At 39.8% G+C, this 26,434-nt stretch overlaps 1 long non-coding RNA gene across 1 annotated transcript; it reads left to right on the forward strand.

The window, feature by feature from the left end:
* Window positions 1-233: 233 nt before the first annotated feature.
* LOC147144480 (uncharacterized) lies at window positions 234-14,915 on the forward strand. The gene is made up of 3 exons (XR_015087508.1): window positions 234-837; window positions 9,363-9,518; window positions 14,715-14,915. It is a non-coding gene; the product is annotated as an uncharacterized LOC147144480 (long non-coding RNA).
* The last annotated feature ends 11,519 nt before the right edge of the window (window positions 14,916-26,434 follow it).

The following is a 26,434-nucleotide window of genomic DNA, read 5'->3' on the forward strand; positions in this document are numbered from 1 at the left end:
CACTGCCTGGCATTATTGTTTGACCTTGTACTGTTTTTTTTAACACCTGTAAACAGTATGTACCCAAGTTAAAATTAGTTAATTGTTTCAAGTGAATGTAGATTCATAAATTCATAGCTTGATAAATAGGAATTGTGTTTAACGGTAAAATATGTTTACCAGCAATAAGCTTATGAGGTTTCTCCATAACGGAAGGTTGTATATCGGATAATGTTAATAAATAGCAAATACGTTTTTGTACAATATTTTCTGTTGAAATGTATTTTCTTCAATAATAGCACATGAAAAAAATATATATACAGTTTGTATTGTAAATTATTTTATTTATTTTGCTATGTAAATGAGTGAATCATATGCGGGGTCAGAGGACGGGAAGTGCGTTTGGTTCCCGAGATCGCGAAGGAGGAGAAGATCGAGAAAAGAGATAGCGACGACGACGGCCGATGAGCCCACGTGTCGAAGTGTAGAGAAAGTGGACTTTAATCACTGTTGGCGAAAGTGTTCGACCGGGACTCTTTGGAAAACTTTAGCAGTGAGAGAGTTAGTCGGTTTGAGTGGACTACTCAGCAGAATACTTCCGTTCGCGGAATTAGCCGCTAACACAGAGGCTAATCAGTGCGCATGGACTTTGCTATGCCGCTAGCAACAAGCTAACGCAACAAGTGAGGCCTGTGTGGATTAATACGTTGCCGAGGACGACAAGGACCTGGCCGGAGCCGCACAGCGTTGTGGACTGGGAGGACTTGACTGACATCGCGTGTTGGACGTGGAATCTCATCTCTTGCTTTCCTCGTTCCTGCCGTTTGGACCACAGGAGTGAACCTGCTTAATTGAAAGGTACCTACTTATATTTTTGCCTATGGGTGAATGAGCCATTTAGTTGTAAGATACTACGTACAGCACACTGGGGTATGTGATTTTAGTGCTTGCCAGCTGTAGGGAAAATTGATTGGGCCGTTGCATTAATATTGTGTACGTGGACATTTTGTGTTGAATATTGGATCGGTTAAAAGAGATTTATATGGGAAACATCTTGAGTGAACAATTTATTTTCTACATTTTTCAATTTTATAATTAAATGTTCTCTGATTTTATATAAGTCTGTTTATTGCCTACTTGGAAATTTGTTTTATATGTACTATTGATAATTTTCAAATCCAATGATTTTATCAAAGATATTAGTGTCCTCAAAGAGTAAGGGTAGTTTTAGGGACATTGTTAGTGTTGTATTTAGTGAGAAGCAAATGGCACATATTATCAGTCATTGAATAATTAAATTGCAATTCAGTACGTTTTGACAAACCTTAAATAGATGCACATACTATAATCACAGGGACTTGATTGTAAAAAAAAAAAAAAAAGAAAAAGCATATTCTTTATGGAAGTAAGGAACTCAGGTTATCCAACTCTCATCATAATTACACATGCTAGAGAGGCGCCACAACTATAAGACTTAATACTGAAGTAAAATGTCTGACACTGCAGGGTCCTCACGGTGAGCAAGAGGAGGGCCAATATGAGAGAAGAGGGGAAAGAAATTACAAGAAAATAATGAGGAGAGCTGAGGAGAAAAGAAGAGCAGCATTAAACAATAATCCGGTTAGCTAGAGCTGGGTGTAATCTGGCATTATTAACATATTCCCAATCTACAAACTATCAAAGCAAGTGTGGGGGAATTTTCTACTCCAGTGGTTCCTTTTTGCTCATTTATGAGCATTGAAGTGTCATTATTGCAGCCGTCAAATATGAGACAGTTTGACAGGCAGTCAAGGAAAAAAATTAACACATTGGAATTATATATCATTACAAATACTACAAAACCCCTGATTTCAAGTGATTAGTGGGGATAAACAAACTTTAGTGGAATGTGTCCCAAGAAATAAATCACTGAATGAGCACAAAACCGAGAACCACACTATGGATTTTTGGAACCGTTTCACCCTTAATGTGTGTAATATATAAATAGAACAACAACATTATATCGTTTATTAAATACAGATTTGATATGATCAAGGTGTAATTTATTCTGTTTTATGAATGGAAACAGGTGGTTGCACAGGTTTATTGCACCGTCTGCCATTTTTTGGGAAGAGCTTTTGATTATGCTTGTGGCTGGTATAGATAGATGAACAAAGATATATTTGTAATTGATATGTAAACATTTTTGGACAAATGAAGTGACATTGTATAATTACCTAAGAAAAATAAAGCACTGACCCCCAACCTCCCTGGATGCACCGCTGTGGTGTCTTTGAATAAGACACTGATACCCTACATTTCCCTGGTAGGGTCGGGCTTTGGGAATGAGAATTGATTGGAACCGGGACATGGTTTCAATGTTCCTAGTTTTACTGGCCGATCAAACCAATAAAGATGAACCAGCAGCAAATGTAAGTGTGCGCAACAGCGTGCGACGGCGATAGAAAGTATAGTTTAACTTTGGGGGGGGGGGGGGGGGTTCAGTGCAACACTTGCAATAAGGTTAGGTCGTTCAAAGAAAGTTGCACAACCATTTTGATTAAACATCTCCAGATACACGGTGTAGAAGTAACAGAGTGCCCAGTCTTTGACATGCTCAATCTGGCTCCGGCGCTTAGCCTGAAATCAGAATCAGGTAAATAAAACAATAAAAACAATCGAATACTTCCACTATCTTTGTAAGTTTTCCATCACCCTGATATGTGTACAACCACAGTGATGTGTGCGATGTCAACATCCAATTGGTCAAGTGCAGCTCCCCGATTTGCTGCCTCCATGTCTGTGCCTCTTTGCATTATTTTCCATAGATACAGCTTTAGATTTTTACATACATTGTTTGTATTACTTTTGAAGGCCATTTTCTCTGAAATCAGTTTCATCCCTCATCCCTGTGCCACAAAATTGAACCTCTCTATGTAACACAATAGCAAAGAAACATTCTGGACGGAAACACAAAACATGGCAGCATACTTTTCTTCCCTCCCGCAGGCAGGTGCCTTGGACACAAACACAAATTGGACTTGTCTGTTAGAAAGGCAGCCCAGATGCAAGTTGTACAAGCCACTTGTTGGGCCACACATTAGGAAATCCAATATGGATGTGTTAAATGAATTCCAGCAGAGACAGAAAGAGCAAGGGAGGTGATGGAAGGAGGGAGGGAGCGAGCCACACAGACAGGAAGCCAGGCAGCTTGTTGATTACACTGGTGTTTAACATTAGGAAATGCCAGAATGAAAATAGACCTCGTGTAACCCTGTCAACTGCCTTGTTAACTTGGCGGTTTAAATTTCCATTTGTCTAAGCCGGCTGGGGAATAGGCGGCTTGAAGTTGTAGCCTTTTACAGTGCACCAGTTGCACCCACTCACACATATCGATATTATATCAAGAAGTATGGAGACGTGCTGCACAATTTTTTGCACAGCACAAACGGGGATGTATCTGTGTTGTCCAAACGTCATTGCCTTAAACAATCTCTGGACTCAACCGCCTGCTCTCACCCCTGTGAAGAAAAGCAATAACCTCCAAATTCGACTGAAGAGGCAAACAACTGAGCATTTGAGGTCATGACAAGGTCACTGAATACCTGCCAAACAAAATCTATCCCATATTTTCCTGGCATAGAAGGGCACTCCAAGTTTAATAGATGTGTAAAAATGGATTTGAGGCAATTCACAGTGGCAATTGTGTGGGAAAAATGTCCCTGGTTGACTGTGAACATATCAAATATATTTGGTCCACATTCTGTATCGGTCTGTAGAGTAGCAGAGAGCCGAGCTGGTAATGGGCAATGGAAAATCAGTGGCTACATTTACATGGACACATTTATTCGGATTAAATGACCGGAATAAAAATGCTTCATGTCCACACCGCATTCGGAATACTGCGAGCAGATCAAGCCCATTCCGATCAAGATTTTATTCTATACAGGAGTTAGTTTTTGTCTATTGTTAATCCAATCGGCGCGCATGAAAACACTTATTCAAACACTTCGGAACAAAGAGTCTTTGCCACTCATCTCTGTCACATCAGTATACACGTTACTGTTATTCCCGGAAGCTAGTAGAAGCAGAGCGAGGGTTATATTATTTGTTGTTTGATTCAATAAATTTTAAAAGAAAAAAACAAGAAGCCGAGCGAGCAAAAGACATATAATAATTTGTTCCAAGTTTTAAGTCCTATTCGATCAATATTTTTACTGTCCATTAAAACAGTGCATCCCATCATAAGTAGCCAGTATGAAATACGGTAGGTATACTGTTTAAATAATTGTTGTTTGATATATATTGTTTGATATAATAAATTTGATGTACTGTTATCCAAAATATGGCGATGAGCTGAGTAACCGTGCCAAAAGTTTGGCAAGAAATGACTTCGCCATGACCTTTCTCTTAATGAAACACCTCAACACACTTCTCTGGAGACGTAGGTTCATAAGCATCACAAAGTCTAAAGTAACGATAGCAGCGGCGCACAGTCTACTCTATGAGCTCTCCTCATTTGACAAACCTTAGCTTAATAACCCTCTCGAGGTGGTCGGAGTCAGAAGCAACAATAATAAACGTTGCAGGCAGTTCCTGCATGACTGTGAAGGGACATGAATAGCCCCTGAAGTCATAATCATGCCATCACAATCAGACCTCTAGTCCTCAAGGGGGCAGTAATCATGTGGACTGCTTGGTAATCACCATATTGCTATTATGTTTCTCTGCTGGTCACGCTCACTGATTGTGGTATGTTTCTCTCCTCCTCCGTTTCCTTAATGATGTGTTTCAAAGCGTTCTTGTGGTCATTATAAATGTCACTTTCTGATCTGAAGCATTTTTCATTGCGATAAATCACATTTCAAGATCAATTCTTTTTTTTTTTCCTTGAAGTATAGTAGTCGACAGGATTCATCTGATCACTACAAGCATATACAGTCAGTAGACTAAAGGTAAGATGGTAATTATGCATGTAGTTTGTTATTGGTGTGACACATGTGTCCCTTCTCTTTTGCCCATTTGTGATTGGACAGCTGTGCTAACACCGTCTGTTGTGCCAGCACACACACAAGCTTTGATCCTGCTTCAGGTCTCGATACTCCCATGTCTCTATAAAAGGATGGATTACTTTATGTACAAAGGAAGTAGACACAGCCCAAATAAACAGAGTGACATTACTTTTGTAGACATCAAAACCATATCCAAAATCTTGGATGACCTGCTAACTTAAAGGTTTTTCCTCATACACTTTGATGTACATTTTGTGCTCACAGAACATTTTTTTTTTGGAGCCAAGTTCTCATCTCAACTTGTTTTCTTATATCAACTTTTTGTTTTTTTCTGTAATATGTTCTATGCAGGTCCACTAGTTGAAATACGGCATCCTGATTAATATTACGTTGGTGGAATATAAATTACGCAGCAAAATCCACCCGTTTTTCTCTCTCAGGGGGCGACCATTTTATCACTTGCTGTCAACTGAAAATGACATCACGTTGGGGTAACAACCAATCATGGCTCAGCTTCAGAAAACGGGGGAGCCGTGATTGGTCGTCATCTGAGCCCCGAGCAACTTCAACGTCATCTTCAGTCAACAGAAGTGACAAAATGAGCTAGCTAAAAATGGGTGTCATTATCTGAGCCCTGAGCAACTGTGATGTCATTTTCAGTCGACAGAAATGACAAAATGGCCGCCCCCTGAGCTAGCTAAAAACGGGTGGATTTTGCTACTGAACTCGTATTCCATGAAACGCAATATTAATCAGAATGCCGTGTTTAGACTAGTGGGCCTGCATCGAACATATTCTGGGAAAAAAAAAATATGTTTGGGTTGACCTCCCTTTAATATGTATTAAAGTAAACTACATAAATACATATTAGGGTTTGATCAGTGACTGCAGAACGACAATGGTCTAATTATATGACAGGCTACATGTCCACCTGCTGTTTAAGTGTACTGCAACAATTGTGGTTCCTCATCAAAAGGTAAACTGAGCAAACAAAACGGTTGCACAACAGCATCTTTTAACACATAATCAGTGTCATAGCTTAATAAAAGTTCTCTTTGTAGTTGGACTTTCATGAACTCAGTTCGAGCTCCCATAGAGCGCCATAACTTCTTCACAGTGCCTCCAATGGGAACTTGGCAATGTCAGCATTCACAGTTAAAGGAGGAAAAGACAAATAAAAGGCACTTGACGGAAGACAGGAGACCAAAACAAAATAATCTTAAAAGCATCAGGGGAATAAAATCATGTAAAATGAGAGTGCTTTTGATAGCTCAAAAATATATTCACTTTCGTGAACGTGTTCTCCTTCAAAATAAAGTCAAAGTGGATTTAAGGACTTCACGGGAAAGCTGCTTCTAGCAATTTAAATGTCCTATGAATTCATCTTCAGGAAGTGAGATAAAAGTTATAAAGTTATAATATCTTTATGGAAGTACAGAAGCATGGAACTGCCAATGTGGAGTAAAAAAAAAAATTGGACTGGCAAATGTTTTAACGTTCTTTATATATATATATATATATATATATATATATATATATATATATATATATATATATATATATATATATATATATATATATATATATATATATATATATAAAAAATGAATGTTAAAGATGTGACTTCCTTTGTAAGTGAAGGGCGGCGCCATATCAAATCTCACCTTGGTTGCCACATTGGCCGGCCCTGCCAAAGGTGTTTGATGGGGTTAAGGTCAGTGCTTCAAAGTTTTACTACACCACACTCATCATTCCAAGTCTTTACGGACCTTGCTTTGAACGCTCAGCCATATTCTCACTGGAACAGCAAAGGCCCTCCTCAACCCTTTTTGCGCAAATGCGCAAGCGTCAAATTGCACCAGTCTTCATAATATGAGGATTGTATATTCGGGGGATTTGAAGTGGTCCAACCCAATCTGTAATTGCGTTAATAATTAATTGAATTGCAATAAGGGGCCTTATGAACAGATGTTAAGATATAACACAATCTCACCTCACTTTTTCAGGGCTCATTTTACTTGTAGAAATTTTGTTCAGGTAGGCCATTTTTTCCCCCCCCCAATCTCGGCCTTGCTAGCATCATCTGATAAGAAGAATAGAGCCCAAGTCAGCCCACATCATCTTGTTGACCCACTTACAGACCTTCCATACCTTGATTTGCCTCAGCTGATTCCCTTCCAAGCAGTCAGCTGGCAAATCTGGCACAGGAAGGGAGCCGTTACTTAAGCCGCTTTAGTCTGCCCGAGACTTCCTCCTGCTTCGCCTGGATGTCACTTTGCAGCTCGCCATCACCCTCGCTCCTCTTTTGCATGCTGCGTCTGACTCCATCAGCGTCACATGCGTTGTCATTGGTGCTGACTGTTGTGTAACCCGCGGGGGTCTTTGCCTCTTTCTCTGCATGCCTGTGGCTTCCCTTGCATGTACATGGAAGGGCACACATAGACGTCCCAGCACAGTCTTATTTACCACACGCTTAGTTGTAGTATGGTTTTGTACACTGGTTAACATGTTTACTTTTAATGAAGCTTTAATGGAGATGTTGGAGTCAGGGAGTAACCTGTTGTGTCTCAGGGATGTTGTATTTAACCTAGCAAGCTTCCTAACCCAACTCAAATGAATTAATGCTATAATTAAACAGATCATAATTCTTCTAACCCTGCTTTTTGTTCATGAAAACATACAACAGAGTAGGAAATATGCAGCGAAACCTCTGCGATTGGACGCAATTCTTCTGGGATGCTTCAGAAGAATTTTCCAAGTGCAAGGGTTGTGCTGAAGGAGTTTATTCTTCTTTTGAATACATGTATCATTTGCTGAGGTACTGAAAAATACAGTAATGATTTATTTGACATGCAGCCCTTTCTGCGTGTTAGTTTGCACATAACCCGTCATTGCGACGCTTTTTGCTTGCCTTCACCCCTGCTGTGTGAGTGTGTGTACTGACAGAAGGAACAACAGACACTCCTCATTCACTCAATGGCTGTACAGCACCGAGGGACCCATCCATCTTTAATAGCTATATAGTCATTCATAATTAACAGTCAATCTCGGTGCTGTACTAGGAAAGGACATCTCTTTCATTTTTGCACTGGTACTTACTCAATCGCTCACTGTCATTGCTGGTCTCATTCATATTTGTTGTGTGAATGCTAAGTCTAGCGTTTACACTAGTACTGTTGTGTGTCAGTTGGACATTTGTGTTGCTCTTTAGAGGAGCAAAGTCACAAATCTTCACATATATTTCCAACTTTTCCATAGAACCGTTTTCCTTTGTTGTTTTGTACTACTTTAACCGTTCCGTCACAGTGGGAACGCTATTATTTATATGATATTAGAGATAGACCGATATGTTTTTTTCAAGGCCGATACTGATACCGATTATTGGTAGTCAAGGAGGCCGATAACCGATATTAGGGGCCGATATTCACTTTCACTAAAAAGGAAAATGTTGGTGTCAAAATGAAAATAAAAAAAAAAACCTCTGAACTTTATATTGAACAATTTTTCAGATTTGCATAACGTTGGTTTTAAAAAAAAAGAAGTTATTATTATAGATGTTTGTCAATGTGGCCATCTTTGTTGTAAAATTCTAACAAAAAGAGATATTGTATTGGATTGACTTCAAATAAAAAACAAAAAGTGCATAGTGTTCCCAGGATCTGTAGAATCTCTTATAAAGTTCACTGAATATTTAGATAACTACTTCCTTGAAGTTAACACTGTCTTATATTGATTTATTATCGGCCATCAGATTAAAAAAAAAAAAAAAAAAAAAAGACAAATACCGATATTCATCAAAATACTGAATATTAGTGCCGATAATCAGCCCGGCTGATAATTGGTCCATCCCTATGATATGGACCACAATTTTTCTTCCGGGCCACATACGATCACACAATTCCTAACCAGATGTATGACATAAATGTCGTTTTAAATATGGACAAAAGAGGTACATATCGTCGCTGTCCTGTGAAAAACACTTATGTCCAATTTTGGAAAAATGTTTAATTTTCACGTTAATAAAATTTCTGAAACCACCATTCACTTAAAAATAAGAAAATGGAAAAAAAAATGGACATGAGTGTTTTTCACAGGACAGCGATGATATGCATATTTTTATTGAACCCATATAGCTCAAAATATCTTAATATATTCTCCATGCTCAATGCAAATGAAATATCCAATCTTCAACAACAAAGGGTTTGAAACAAACAATAACCACATATCCTAATGTGAGTTTTTTTTCCCCAGGGCAAAAGGCCCCCATGCATACAAATTACCATTCAAGAACGTCACAAAACTGCTGAACAGCAAACCAACATCAAGTGCAGGAACTCACTTTGTGCATTTCATCACAAAAATCAACTCACTTAATATTTTGATATTATTCAGGAACTACGTGCTTCCTGCATGTCATCCCAAACCTTCAAATTCTTCTCTGACTACTATCATATCGTCCACATCGGCACGATGGCTCCACGCAGATGCTGCCAGATATTCCGTGTGGAAATCTTGAGGAACGCTTCATTGCCCTCCAGCCAGTTGAATGTAAGAGGTTGACATGATTCGAGGTATCAAGGGAGGTGTCAAAGTCATAACACACGATCTTAATGTATTACATGGTCATCAACGCTAATCAGTGTACTAATTAACTGGTTAAATTATCACTTAAGTAGTACATCTATTGAAGTTTTCCAAGCATATCAGATTGGAAAGTGGGTTGCCTTCCCTTCCACCCTCCTCATTTGCCTCAATCAAGTGATATGCAGCCATTATTATCTTCCAACAGTTTTTTAATTTCTTCCCCCACACCTTTAATCCCCATCATTACGTCCTACCAATATAGCAAATATCCTATTATGACGAACAATCCTCAAGCTTCCGCCCTCACCGCGTTCTCTGTTCATATCCTTTCCAGCCCACTCTGCTCCTATGGGATTTGGTTAGTGCTGTAATTACGGTGAATACGGGACACACTTTCACATCCCTCTGGCCTTTACAGAGATGTCAGTATCCGACTGCACACTACTAAAATTGTTTGACTAAGAAGTAGCTTACTCTGTAAAAAGGAAAAAAAAAAAAAAACACTGAAAACTGAAAAAGGTGCATGCAACTTTTTCTGCCATTTGTTAAGTATTGCATAATCAGTTGTACACAATGCAAGCTGACCAATACATTGTGTGCTCAATTGTAATGCCGTACCCAGCAGCGACCTGCTCACATATTATATAATATTCAGCAAGCTTGCAAGCTCTGTCGGAAAGCACATTTTATTCAATTTATGCAGTTCCCAAATTACTATATATTTATACTATAAATTGGGGTTATCTGATTTAGTAGGAGTCACAATGCTTTGAATGAGAATTTGTCATGACTTTATACATACATACATACACACACACACACACACGCATTTTATATGTATTAAACTTTACACCGATCTGATCGACTTTATAGAAACCGGTCGATATTTTTTCAATTGTCTACACAATTGGTGATCGACTGTAATGTCATAAGTTGCGCAACCTATCAATGAAGTAATTGATCGGATCAGCGAAATAATTCACTCATTCACTCTGGGGTCGTTCTGTGCTGCCATAGTGTACATGTGAGCCCTAAATCTATTTTTACCCCAATCGCAGATTTTTTTTTTTAATTATTTTTTTCTAATGCATTTTTGCTATGGCGGCTGTAGAGTAAATATACAAGTTGTTTAAATAGACATATTGCGAGCTAGACTGACAGACATTAAGTATGAGTGCATTTAGAGTGCTGTCATACGCAGTATGGCATTGACAAAATGCTGACAGATGAGCATTTTACAATGTCATCCCTCCAGTCCCAGATTTTTTTTTTTTTTTTACTATTATAAGAGAATTTTGACCTTAAGACTCCCATCCCAAAACTGAATTTGCTAAACTGCGATCTAGCCACTATGTCCACCAAGTTTTGAGATAACCTCACAAAGCTTTAAAACTATGTATTTTTGTGATTCACACTTGACTCGACCTGACCTTGCTCATGCCCTTGAAGATTTTGTCTGCAAACATCTCTGAACTTAAAGACAAGTGCATCGCGCCAACAAAAAAATCTGGAAATGCCAAGACTAAAACTGGGCTGGTTCCAACTTTTTTCATGTTACAGGTGAATTCTGACCTTGGTTGAGATTATGAAAATCACAGTCAATCAGCATCAAAAACTAATCAGGAGCGACCCCCCCCCCCCAAAAAAAAAACAGTTAATTATGGAGTTAGGGACAGTTATACTTGCTAATGACAGTCAATAAGCAAAATGAACTCAGTGTGACTGGATTTAAAGCTAATGCAGTTAGCATGCACATAAATCAAATAAGCATACGTATAAATTGAGAATGCGCATCAAAAAATAAACTGTGAAATTCAAGGCACCAATCCCCTCACATAAACAGTGTGCACACAATCTAATGGTATCCTCTGACATTCAAATGAGGAGCTTCAAAGGGTTTAGCTCAAAATACTTCTGTTTCTGATACCTTAAACAACTCCCCTGAGGATTGAAATGCTGAGTACACACACTCATATATTTATGCATGCACGCACACTTGCTTGAACACCTCGCACCTCAGCAAAAACACACTGATTGGTCCCAGTGCAGAGACATTGAAACTGGGATTTTATTTTATTTTTTTTTCCCCTCCTTGGAGATTCTGCATAATGGCACATTTATTCTATTTTTCCCAGTGTGCTTTAGTTGTAAACCTTTTTTTTAGTTTTTTTTTTTTATTGCAGGTGCCTCATAATAATATATATAAATTCTCCGTTTCACGTCTGCAAAGCTTCACAACTATTCCTCACAGTGGCTATAAAAAGCGTTTGGAGTCGGCTATATATGTGTGTGGGAGTGACAGCGTTTCAAGAGTTTCAAAATGCTCACCGTTCAGGGTGACAATATGTAGCCTCGGTTTAATTTCACACAAGCTTTGCCCTAGAGCAAAGCCATCGGGGTTGAAGCCAGATGCTGACGCCTCTCGGGCTGCTCTCACTCACCTCCTTTGATTTCACACAATACCACACACAGTTCAACACAAAGGCTCACCTCTGATCACATCTGAAAGGCAAGGAGTGTGTTGGTGCCTGGAAAAGAGGATTAAAGTACCCGCCGGGCCGACGTTTGCGCGTCGCCGCGGCACGGAAATACAGACGCACACGCTTGCACCAGTGCGAGGAAAGCAATCTCAGGACAGCCAAGACACCTACAATGCTTACAATGCCACTTTTGGCGGCACAGATATGCGTGCTGATGAGACGTTCAAACACGCCCTTCTGCAAACAGCCCCAACTCGTGACGGAACAATAAAAGTGCCCTGGCGCTGCCTTCGAGCAAGCCGTGCTGCGGATGCCCCAATCAATGCCGGAGCTTCTGCTCTCTTGACCTTGAATCATTTGTGGTTCAGCTAGTTAAGCAAAGGGTGAGAAATGACAAATAAACGACCGTAGTATAAACAAATGTATTCAATTTTATGTGCCAACCTTCCACAAAGTGGAAATCGTTTGCGTCACGTAATCCTGTTAACAAACTAACAAACTTTGCTTTGCCTTGCAGTCGTCACACGTTTGAGATAATACACTCTGTTATTATTATATCCCCTTTTTGCTCCATCTTTATTGAACGGCTGAGTAGAGTAGTGATTTGTTCCTGGATCGCGTTTAAAAACCCATCAACTGAATGGCTACAGAATACAAATTACCGGCGTAGAAAATCCTTTTAATGATTGGTTTGTGACTGATTGTTGGTCGACTGCAGGAATGGTCACGTTTGTTCATAGTCATGAAGCAAATTTTGCAACAAGTTTGAAATCATCTGTTTTCGACTCAAGTGTGGCCAATGTGCTCACACATGCGTTCAAGTTGGTCCTGGGCACCAGCCGTCCTTATTACAAGATTTGCTTATGCTATCATGCTATTGCTATCATATACCCTAACCCTTAACACAACAGCAACCTGATGTTACGTTCAATCGTTAGTTTAATATCAGGAATAAAATGTAATTTATTTCGCTGTCAATGATTGAAATGATAAAACAAAACAAAAAAATGCTTGTTACATCCGCTTCCCAAACTTTTTTTTTTTTAAAGACATGAGCGATATAATACAATCCAAAACTCAAAGTAAGACTAGGAAACAAAAACACAATACTAGCAGAAACAAAACAACACGACAGCGGCAACGATCCGACAAGGATTGAATGAAAACTAGGAACTTAAATACAGGAATACCGACGAGACGAGAACCACCTGGGCGAGACACGCGCATGGTTGGAGGGGGCTGATTGACTAACACTAGGGGGTGGAATGCACACAGGTGGACTCAATAATCATTGATGAGAGAGACATAGAAAAACTGAGAAAACAAAACTAAAAAAAACAACAACAAAGACAAAGTTGCTCTCTTCTCAGGTATTTTGAGCATTTATCAAATTTTTTTCCCAAGCTTTTTTCACCACTTCAAATTGGTCAATGTTGCGTAAAGTAACGGGCAAAGTGGGGACGGACGCACGCACTAATATGGGGAAATGGGCTCGTCCTCTGCACCTGACACCAGTCTGACACCCCACTTTTCGATTTAAATGTGAGCGTTCAAAGAACTGTCGGAAAACAAGCTTAAAATCAGTCAATTTGAAGTCCACAACTATCACATCAGTGCCATTGTCCAGTCAATTACAGGGGCGCTTTAACCATGGCTTCTTTCATAATGTATCGATAAAGATGCATCATTAGGAGAGGTATTGTCAAATAGTCGGCTACACATTACTTGCAGACATGCACACAGTCACCGAAATCCAGTCTAAATATTTTAGCCGCCTGTGTCCTGCGGACAAATGACTCATTAACATATTTTATACTGAAGGTGATTATTTGATTAATTTCACTAGTCTGGCATCGCACACCATGTCTTTCACAGCTCCTGCATATTTAAGTTGAGCTGAAGTACATTTCATCTCATTTAGAGTCATGTAATTGCCCTCAAAGTTAAAATATTCATCAGACTCAGCATAGTTTTAGCCATGCAGTGCAAAAGCCTCCTTCCATTCTTGAAATAGTGCATCTTTTATGGCTTGAATGCACTCTCTGTGACACTTAGTGACTTTTCATGTTTTGGTAAAACTGTCACATCGTGTTGCAAAATTGTGGCCCGAATGTTTTTTTTTTGTTTGTTTGTTTGTTTTTCGGTTGTTGTTGTTGGGTTTTTTTTACAAGAGAAGAGTATTAGAAATAATTGGCATAGTCAACTGAAAGTTTTTAGAAAATGATTGACTTTCAATGAAATTAAAAAGTCTTGCAATCATTTGATGTGATAAAATACTATTTTACATACATAATGTGCGTCACACATTTATCAGACTCGCACAGTTTTCGGTCCTACATGTATTAATACACATGTAGATGCTATGCGCAGTAGCTAAAATCGCACTTTCATCGTAGTAATAGTAGCTAAAGTAGCACTTTTAATTCTGATATATAATTTACAATTACATTAGCATATTTTACATCGTTTTGTATTTGTATAGCATGTGCCCAGACAATGCATAAGTGCATGTCGGTCATCCACGTCCAGTTTCATGCAGAATGACAGCCGCATATTGAGTTGAAGATTGCTTGAGGCTCAAAACCAGGCGTGGGTGGACATAAACACATAAATTTGCGCACAGGCGCCCCCGCCCACCATGACCCCCCAGTGGTATTGAAACACAGCCATTCTTCAGCAGGGACTCAGATGCAAATAAGCGACAATATCTACAGACCTCGGGGATGAGGCCCTTTCCCCAAACTACCACAGACAGCGGCAACGTGAGCCAAAGGAGCTGAGCCGATCCAAAACATCTCACAATTTCTATCTGTGCTTTTGCGGAATGTTAGGCTGGGTCACCGTCGGATGATGTAGACAACAGGTTAGTACAAATTCAACGACGGCTTTATCACGTTATACAGTCAAAACTACATTTTTTTTTTTTTTTTTTTTTTTTTTACAAGTCACAACATTTTATTTTTTTCACAACATTTGAAATTCATTTAAAACTCACAGACACATTCATGCTAATAGTCTCATTTTATGAATGTTGCATGAAGTGGGGAATTAAGATAAGGTGTTTACAACATTTACATGGTGAAGTGATTTTGACTTGAGGTCGTCAATTATGTAGTGTCTTGGACTGAGCCTCCAAACTGTCCTTGTCCATATTTAACTACCTCATTGGAACCAATAAACCGCTTCTGCTAAGACCTTGGTTTGCCTTTAAGGGACTCACATGAATTATAAACCATCCGAAGGGACAAGGTAAGGGTTTCCATCAAGAGAGGGACATGAGGCAAAGTGATTTGAGCCATCATCCAACAATAAAACTAAAGTGGCTATGACGTCTCAAGAGAAAAAATTGCAGCCATGTACTTTTCTTGGGGAATATCTTCAAACCCTGTCTTCACTTTTGCACTTATTTACCGACCAGCCTGCGCAGTTTATGTATATTTACATTGTGAAGGGGAGTGATGTCATTTCTGATGTGCATTAAATATTAAGAATAAATTAAGGACACTGGACCAATGACTCTTTTTTTCCCCATCATCTGTTTACCCAGTACCAACATTTTATGAACATTTGGAAGACCTTTGGCAGATCTTAAACAGTTTGTAAAAAAAATAAATAAATAAAATATGATGATGACCACAGAAACCTAAGTGGAACTTTTTCTAAAATTGGAAATCATCCACATAACTCATTACAGAATTAGCAATGCAATAAGTAAACATTCATTACATACGCACACTAATTATATCAAGCAGATGCTAAAATAACCGGTCGAAAAACATAATTGCAAATGACTCGCATTAAACAGATCTGAAGCGGGCTATCAAATGCCACATTTTTATTGGACTCAAAGCATAGTTTTTTTGTGTGTGTGTGTGTTACACAACCAAACAAGAATAAAACAATGTTTACTGCCAAAAAGGAAATAATGAACACACTGTCCGCTCCATAATACTGTAAACTAACAGCCCGATGACAGCTATCTCCTCTCGCAACCCTGTGAGCTTTAGTTAGGAGCTGGCAAGCAAACAAACGACAGAGAGTGCTAGACATGTAAGCCACAGACTAATTTAGTTTAGAGGCGATGACCTGCAGAGTACACCTCTGCAGTTTGTAGCACACAGAAATGAGCAGACGTTCACAGTAAGCCAAGTTCTGGATCACATCTTCGCTGAAAATGAGGCAGGGGAAACAGACCAGCATAGCGATATGACATGACATGAGAAAGATGATGATAAGTTTCAACCAAAAGACACACACGCATTAAATGAGTCTGATGAGGACACAGTACCTGGGTCACAAATACTCACTTTTGTATTTCTGTTTTTTTTTTTTTTTTTTACCTATGAAAACATCCCCTTTTGAGAGAAAATATGTTCAACTCATTCACTGCCAGACTTTTTCGGACCCTCTTTTATCCTAACGATTGGGAAAAATAAATGTGATAAAAATACAAATAAGTTCCTGGGATTGAGTGACTGGACTTTGAAAAGACATACGTCAATGACTTTACCAACTACCAAATTCTCCTCTGTCGAGGGCAGGAGCAAAACTTTGGAAGGAACCAAACTTTAAATTGTTGTCGTCTGATGGTCTCTTCCTTGAAGCACTTCTAAAAATTTCTGGGGGACTCCCATAACAGCCTACTGATGACTGCTGGGGGACACGCTCATTGGAAATGAATGACTCCGGGTCACTTTAATGCTCGGACGGATCCCTGTGCGACTGTCCACAGTCCCGCTGACATAGTCTGCCCTCATAAAATCAAGAATAAGAAACTGTCAGTGCTGTAGCTCCTCCTTAAAGTACAAGGGTGAAAAAAAGATTATCTGCATCCCTACCTAATGGTACAGGCGATTTTATACGATTCTTATCATTGATCATTATAGCATATGGGAAGGTAACTCACCAACGCACGAACAAATGAGCCGTGATTGGTCGTTACCTGAGCCCTGGGCATTTGTGATGTCATCTTCAGTCGACAGAAGTGACAAAATCGCCGCCCCCTGAGATGGCTAAACAGGGGTGTATTTTGTTGCTCAACTCATATTCCACAAAAGCAATATTAATCAGAATGCCGTGTTTCAACTCGTGGGCCTGCATAGAACATATTCTTGAAAAAAATATATGTTTGGCTTGATTTCCTCTTTAACTGCTATATGTATATCACTTTGTTTCAGCTATGGTTATTATTTTTTTTTTAAGTACTTCATAAATAAAGTTTAGTTGTGTTGAGCCATCCTCACCACTGATGAGGTGCCCTTGAACAAGGTAGTGAACTCCCCAAAACACATGAGCGCAGCACTATTTATGCACCCCATCACTTTGACTTGTTGAATTGTCCTTGCATCCCTTCATGTGTGCTCTGGTTCTCGATGTGGTGTGCAACAAAAATTTTAAGTAGTACATAGCATGTGTAAAGTGTTGATGGAATTTCTGAATACGTTACAAAGTGTGCCAAGAAAACATATCTGTACCTCTTTATTTTATTTATTTATTTATTTATTTTTTTAATTCCATCAAGTAGTAGATTGACAAAGGTGGTGTGAGGAGGTAGAAATGTTTTGGGGTGATAATAAAACAATCACTCCTCAATGTCGTCATTTGATGGAGACGTCTGCATAAAGTGCACCGCCTGCAGGTCAGAATTATTACCAGAATTATGCCATAACCACAAATGTCCACTTTGTCCTTCATGTTTCGAGTGGGATTAAACTAAAGTCAAATACTAACGTTGTTACACCTGAACAACTTTGCAGATACGAAGACAAGCGCGATTGGTCTGTCCTAAGTGCAAGAAATGTCATTATAAAAATTGCGATAAATACATTTTAGAGATCTCAAGTACATAAATCTTAACTCGTAGTACATCACTAAAATGAGCTGTGTTCAGCACACCAAGTAAAATTCTCTGGGTACGGCAAACTATGAATCCAATGTAACTCCCGGCTCCCCCCAGGAGGAAAAAATTAAAACTACTATTTTGTGCTGTACTTTTATTGTAATATTGAAAATGTCAGTCATGTTGAACCTTTTTGTGATGACGGTATATTATTCCTTTTGGGCAATATGCTTTTCAATAAAGAATAAATAGTGAAAGTGGGTTATAGCTGTGTCTTCAGAACAATGTTACAGCATCATAGCCCTGGTGTGGAAATGAGTGTGGAACTGACTTTTTTTTTTTTTTTCTGATTACATTTCAGTTTTTTGTGAACATGCACATTTGTGTATGTGTGTTGTTCAGGAGAAGGTGTATAAATGTCAGCCTGTCACAGTAGACACATCAGTGAGAGCAGGTGTGCTGTGACAGACAGGAGTGACATTTAACTGTAGTTTTTATACCAGAAACTCCATCCATCTCTGTCTTACACACACATACCTCGAGGCATTCGTCAATATACACCTACCTTCAACTCTTGAATGGATACACTCTGTAGGATACTATTTATTCCATCTGTAATTCAACAACTCGATATATTGCAATCTTTGGGAAAAGATCTACATTACATACTGCTAGAGAATATTAACATTTAGGTGATTTTTCCATACACAAACTAGCAGTACAATGGCAGTGGGTGGTAGTAGCAGCAGCTGACGCCTCAGCTTGGAACAGGACTACCCTGGGAGAGGAACAGTAAAGCAGATTTGGAATGCTGCCATGATGACAGCTAAGCCACTGAGATGCTTCGTGAACAAACCTGACATGGCCATAAAGCGAATTAAGGGGATACCACACACAACTTGGCTGGGGAAAAGAGGAAAAGGGCTGAGAAAATTGGAGGGTGCGCTACAACATACATTCAAACGATTGGAACTGCAATGATTCAGTGGTTGGAGGGTGGATATGAAAACTTGAACCTGCAAATGACTTGATCGGTCCAGGGTGTACACTGCTTGTCGCCCAAAGTCAGGGTTGGGGGGGGTAGGGCTTTTTTTTCTTCCAAAATGACGGAAATACAATGCATTTCTTTCACTATATTTTACAACCGATATTTGTGTTTTAAGCTGTGCAATAGTTAACTCATTCTATCCCAATGACATTTCACAAAGGGTCTGAAAAAGTCTGGTACAGAAGGAGTTAACATTGAATTGTTAGTACAATAAAAATGGGGAAGCTTTGATTTAAAAAAAATAAATAATTATAAAATCTGTAAACTATAATACAAATTGACTAATTGACTGTTTATATGAAAAAGAATGAAAAATGCATTTCCCTAATAATTTGGAACACTGTAATGTTTTGTCGGCTAAATATTCAGCAACCATAATAGTCACATGATCTACACTTTTTATTGTCAATTATTAATTTCTTTAAAAGCATTATTACTACTGACAACAATACATCGGTTTGAGCCAAATCTTTCATCTGGAGTACTTCATTTATTTATTCCCGCTAACATTTTTCCTGTTGTACAAACCTTTATCAAATAAAACGCGAATGTAAATGACTAAATTAGAAAATTTGACTCACTGCGCAATACAGTATACATAGTATACAGTACACCGTATTCAACGTATTTTTACTCTTGTTTTCGTATGTTTGATTCAGTCTCACCACACTAACAATATGATCATTTTCACAGAAATAAAAATTCCGTCTCACTGGTTGGTGTGACTGAATGGGGAGGGATGTAGCAGCAGCAGCAGCAGCAGCAGCAGCAGCGGCGGCAGCAGGCATCGAGAGGCCAGAAAAAAAAGAGGCAGAAGAAATGATTGTGTGTGTTGAGGTGTGACTGGACTGCACTACTTGGCAAATGAGCTGCCGTTAACTCCAATGAAGTCAGTGCTCAGTGTGGCAACGCTTGACCCCCGTGCTAACATTAATGTTGTGTGGCAGGTACATATACACTTAGTGCCATGATCAAGCCCAACGACGGTCATCAACTTGCTTGGTCTTTTTGTGCGGATGCATGAGTGTGCAGACTTGAAACAATATCCGCTAGGACTTCTTCATAAACGTCTTTGATTTGTATTACTCAACTTCAAGCCACAGTACACAACAACATATTTTACCATGAACTGATTTACAGAGCCAATACCAAGATGTCGGACTCAAAGTTTACAATGTCTTCAAAAGCTGTGACCTCAAGGGATTCGCAAATTCAGAAAACCGGTAGACATATTTTTGCGCGAGACTGAGCCTCTTCCTCCAGTCAGTACAGAGACAGCACCTGGATGAAGGGACTTGTTTGAATAGCTGACTAAAAGGCCCAGCGCCAGAGGCAACCTGCCATCATCTGTGTTCAGAAAACCTTCAATCAAACAACCATAGACTGGGCTGGCTTACAGCCCTTTTCACACTATCTGTTAAAGCCATGAAATTTCCAGCTGTCGCAGTTGTATGTGAAAAGGAATCATGGAAATCCAGGGCCGGGGTGTGAAGTTTAACACAAAGCCTCACTTCTGCCTCTGCCACTTACGCAAGTTAAGTGAAAAAGCAACAAACACCAGCATACGGTGTGAGCAGTCAAGTCATGGCTTGACATTCCGTTCTGTTACAGGCAACTTGCTGGTATAAAGGGTACACTTTTCGAATTGTAGATCTCTTTAGTGTGTGGTCTTTTTAGGGGCACAAAGTGATCATCTCCAGTTTAACAACCTGGTGGCCACGGCAGGTACAGCAAATGCATCGTTTTTTACCTGAGATGTGCACTCTACCCTATTTTGCCAGTCCATCCTCCGTCCACAACCTGGGCACCCTTTCGTCATCGTCCATCCGTCCTTATTCGTAAAAATTAGCGGCGTTCGACCCCATCCGTCTTCATCCTTTGTCACTTCTGTCGACTGAAAATGACATCGCAGTTGCTCAGGTAATGACCAATCACAGCTCACCCGTTTTCTGAAGCTGAGCCATGATTGGTCGTTATCCAAGCCCAGAGCAACTGTGATGAGCTAGCTAAAAACAAATGGATTTCTCAGATTCCACAAACACGATATTAATCAGAATGTCTTGTATCAACTTGTGGGCCTGCATAGAACATATTCTGGAAAAATAACGCAATGTTATTCTAGGAGGAGAAAGAAAAGACTTCCATTTCCGGATTGTAACTTTAAGTGTACAGCGTCGCTTGCATGAGCATGATCGACGGTTTGGAGAGATTTTTACACTCTAGAGATGTCCCAGTCAAGGACATACTTTGCATGCAAAGGGATACATTATTTACTAAATGTTAACAGTCAAAACTCCTTTTTCCTTGTCAGTGAAATGGGCATCCCGTGCCATAATCCATGGTATTACATGTGTTGAACCACTAGAGGGCAGACTATGCCTGTATGATGTTACTGCAGGGAATGAAAAGTGTTGTGCCGGCGGTTCATAAAGGCGACTCCGTGGTATCGCAGAAAAGAACGGTGGTCTTTTCTTTTAAAAAGAACCCAACACAACGCGCCACTTGGCACTTGACTGGTTAGGGACCATTACAGAGACGGCCAAAAACCCACTTCCGTCTTTGCTTAGTCTGTCCCGATAGGCGCCCATCCATAAAAACGGTTATACGTGTTTTTCACAAGAAAAGCGACTCGAGTCTTTTTTTCTTTGAGTTGTTGCTCTTCCTCCAGCGTTAATGCTAGAATCCGAGTCATGCTGTGGCGCGTCGCGTAGTGCCTCATATGCATTTGTCACAATACACACACGAAGGATGACTGCAGGTGGTAAAATGTTTGAGGGTGAAGACAAACAGGGACACACAAAGTTTGACGGGTTTGCAGAGGCACTTTCATAGATGCAGTCAGTGGTTTGATGGTTTGAGTTGTAACTTTATCCATACGGTTTGTCTTGTCTCTCATCTGAACGGGGGGACAGCTGGAAGGATGGTGGGGATGTATCAGTCTCATGCATACATTTGGAAGCTGTTTCTTCTGGATTCCCTCTGCGACATCAAAGCAAAGCAAATGCAAGACTGTAAATGATGGTGGAGAAGGATTAACATGGATAAAGTCACAGAGGCAAACATTTTGTCATGTAAATAAACCCGAAAAAAAAAACCCAGAAAATACAGCACTGACGTCTTTTCCTGTCAGAAATGATGACTTCAATATTTTTGTGAATGTTGCAAGACTTCAGCATGACGTCCTTGCCTGTCAATGGTCAAGTAAACACTTTTTTTTTTTCCTTTCCAAGTCTATTTGATGATTTTATTGGCATGTCACGGTGCCGCAAACAGAATATTTTGACAGTTATTTTCTTCGTCTTGCCCTTTATCAAACCGTATTGGCTTTTCCAACTGGAGTATTGATAATAATGAATCTCAAATGTGTCCCTTAACTTGCTGGCCTGTAACGTAAATCATTAAAATACTGAAATAAATTTGTGTAGGTTAGCTTGGAAAACGTTAAATAATAGGTGGAATTCATTATATCTTGATTCGTGCTATTTTATCATCATCCAAACTAATTATAGTTTTTATTAAATTGCCATCATCATTAGTTGTCCCTTTCAACAATTCATATTCGTTCCACACCTGCTCACTAGCGCCAGCAAAACAATTACAGTATAATGCACATTTATTCATGACTAACTGGCTGATGTAAGCCCTGTTTTGCAAAGTTCAGTAAGAGGGAAATACCACTGATATCCAAGTGTTTCATTTGCATAAAGCCAGAAATGAGCTTTGGTGTCAACACACCTCTGATTTCAAATCTTTGTTCCAATTAACAATTGTCATGCTTTCAAAGCAACAGCGTGACACAAAGGACTGGTTTATGAACCTAAAAATACATTTACTTTAGAGCGGGTGCTCAATACGTCGATGGCGATCTACTAGTCGATCGCAAAGGTAGTATTGGTAGATCGCATGACTTTTGTAATGGCTGCCATCTGTATTTTGAAAAACGATGCCTTTTGAAAATGTCATACCGGAAGTTGCGTCTTACAGAATCTCCGTACGCTTTCCGCAGAGACTGAGAAGCACTTGTAGCGGTATTCACCATGCGTGTCGCTTACTTTTCCTCGTCGTTCCTCGTAATTTTGCCAAAGCCGAGTGAATATACAAAGTTAACAAAACAAGTTTGTTGAAGCATCATATTTTTGACAGGAAGGATTATCTCCAGGAGAAGACTGCCGTTGGTTGAAAGCAGGCCAAAGTGGTCAGTGCTATGTTGCGTTGGATATCGTGATTAGCTTTGACGCTAAGCAAAAAAAAAAAAAAAAACATGTTCATAGTTAATTATATTGTGTTGTGCGACATTGGCTCATGCGGTTATGCAAGGTACATCAACATAAATTGTAAATCCAGAATCCTCAATATGTTTGAAAATAAATATATGTTTTGCATTTTTGTAGCGTGTAGGACCTACCCACTACAAATATGCAAAACATACTCCACCTGCAAAGTAGATCATTTTGACTTGGTCATTTTATAAGTTGCTCATATGCTGAAAAAGTGTGAGCACCCCTGCTATAGAGAGAGCAGAGTAAGAGGATGTATTACGCTTGTTGTGATCAATGACTGGGAGTAAGAAAAAACAATGGAAGGTTACAATAAGTAGAGCCTGGAATAAAATAAATGAATCAAAATACAGTGGAGCGTCAAGTTACGAACGTTCCTTTTTAACAAACAATTTGGGTTACGCACAACATTTTCATAAAGAAATGACCTCTATTTACGTATATTTTTGATATACGAACGTTTTTTATATGGACGAGCAGATGGATGGAAGGAGGCGAGCAGCAGCATTTTGGACCAACTGGAGACGCTTGAGGGAGGACTGTCCGACTCCAAAAGACTCAGACTCCAAAAGGAGTTCTTTTTCTAAGTGCCGTTTGAAAAAGGAAAGGCTTAACCTTAGCCAGCTACCTTAAATGAAAGAAGCCGGATTTAACAACAGCACTGATTTGCCTTTCCAATTTAAAATAGCAGTTGCGACATGGGACAACACTCGGGTGAGTTTTAGGGTAAGAAAGTAGTTACCAACAAGTGAACCATCTGTTGCAATTCCCTCTATTCTAACATCCAAATCATTCAAACACATCACATTCAATTGCATGCTAATCGGCATGGACTCTAGTTAGCATCATTTACATGATGCCCCTGACTGGCTCCAATAGCTCATTTACCTTCAACTGTTTATCCCAGTGTGATTGATGGAAGGGTGAATTCATCCTTTGCAACCGCCACTCGACGCTCCTTTGTCCCCTAAGCGTCAGTCCTCCTCTCTTACCTGCCCTTAGCAGATGGCTCACCACCTGCCTCGACAATCTACAAAGGCTGCAATTACCCTTCACGTCCAACAAAAGGAAACTCGCTATCACAACAAGATCGCTCATAGACAACAGGTACCCAATTAAACAACGCACACACACACACACACACACACACAAAGTAACTGGTAGGCTGGTACGTAAGCACATACATGCTTTAATGGACAACAAGAAATTGAAGGTATGAAGGAAATGTCTTGGGAGCTTGAACGGATTCCTTACTCTGGGGAATCCAGTCAGCTCATACATCATGGCTGTTATGAGCTGCCCTTAGACAAACCACAAACAGTACTTTTATCCAAATGATTTGCTGCGTTGAGCACATTATCTTAATTACTTTGTTGTAATCTCACATTTGCACTCAAATAAGTGCACTGACGCAGGGGTATGTCATCATTTGCATACACATCCAGGAGATAATGATGGGTGGAGCGAGTGGGATTTGTTAGATCTCCAAGCCTTTGCACCTTGATGATGGTTATTACCCTGTCAAACTGTCTCTCTTTGTGTAGAGTTGTTAGTGGCTGCAAGATAGTTTTCTTTGTTCACAATAATAACACGCAATTGATTATGCGCGTGTGTGTGTTTCTGCAGCCAATTTTCTTTTGCCGCTGCTAATTACGGCGTCTGACTGACAGCTGTAATATACCCATACCTGTCAGCTTGTACGTTTTCCCCGTAGTTTTTTGATCATTTCAAATTGTGTACGCCATATAACATTTTTTGTACGGGGGGGATAAAAAAATGAATAACTCTTTTTTTTGTAAGACCGATCTCTTCTTTGGGCTCTAATCCGGAGCGTCCGTTAGCGATTCCGACTGCAAACTTCGGCCGACTTACAGGAGCAAAATCCCCCCCGCCCCCCCGCTGAGCGATAAACGCTGTAAGATTCTATATAGAAATATCCGTTCCGTTTCCCCCACCTCTCCCGCTGAACGATAAATACTGTGTAAGATTAAACATAGATACTGTGTAAGATCATATACAGAAATGTACGGGCAAATTACAATTTTTGTAATATTCAGCACAGCCCGAGGTTGACAGGTATGTACACCCAGCCTTGCCATTTCAAAATCAAGGGAAAAATAAACTAAATAAAATGCCTCTAAAAACGCTTAGGTCATTTTTTTTCCCATCATAATATTTGTGATATTCAGAAGTGATGTCGACTTTTATCCACAAAAGATCCATCCATCCCTTTTCTATACCGCTTACTACTTATTCATGGGTGAACTGCCAAGCTGAATTTGGGGGAGAGTCTGGGACTGGTCACAAGCAGATTCACACGAAAGCATAATTTACAGTCTTCAGTTAATTAACGTGCATGTTTTGGGCATGTGGAGGAAGCCGCTAAAAACCCAGACAGCGTCGGAGCCTTGGCGAACTCCGCGTTGAAAGGAGAACGGATTTGATCCTTTCACCTGAGTTCTGTAAGGCGCCCACTGTGCCCACCCCCCTTTGAAGAGGCCCCTCCTAATTAATTATATAGTCAATTAGTGGATGATTTCTCAGAGGCATTTATTCTCCCGTGTGCTAAAGTCATAAAAGGCTCGCTGATTGGCAGTTTTTGGGCGGCGCAGATTCTCCGATCGACTTAAGTGTGCCACTTAAGCGCCATCATGAAATGTACGCACTTTGGATTGAGCGACCTTGAAATAAGTGCACGACCCTGACAAATCTGTTAATGGGCGCATTCTCCCATAGACTTAAGCATCTTTTGTCTTCCCCTCTCAGGAGGCTGTACTAAAGTCTAGCGCCTCTTGAAGGCAAAACATCATATTGCACGTTTTGGGTCATTTCACAGCCACTTGACAGCGAGTGATGACTGTCAGCTGGCCGACTCAGCTGATTCATGCGGACGCGACGGGGGGGGGGGGGGCACTGTCCCTTATATGCTCATCGAATGCTCAACACTATCCTTACTACATTATAACGATGGCCAAATTTAGACATCATATCATATTAATTGTTGGAAAAAAAGGATCATCATCACAGTACGGTTATAATAATTGGCCATGAGTTACAGATTGTTTGTTTTTGATTGCGTGTGTGCCGCACGCACCGCGTCGCTCGGCAGCCCGGTCAACTTTCACTCCTAAGCGCTCAGTCTTGAGCTGAGTATTCTGATGAAATTGCTTTTAATTGGATTTACTATTTTATTTATTATTTGTTGGATTTGTTATTGAATGAAGGAGCACATGCGC

This window comes from Filicampus tigris, chromosome 7, assembly GCF_054856515.1.
Source record: "Filicampus tigris isolate MCC_2025a chromosome 7, RoL_Ftig_1.0, whole genome shotgun sequence".
NCBI lineage: Eukaryota > Metazoa > Chordata > Actinopteri > Syngnathiformes > Syngnathidae > Filicampus > Filicampus tigris.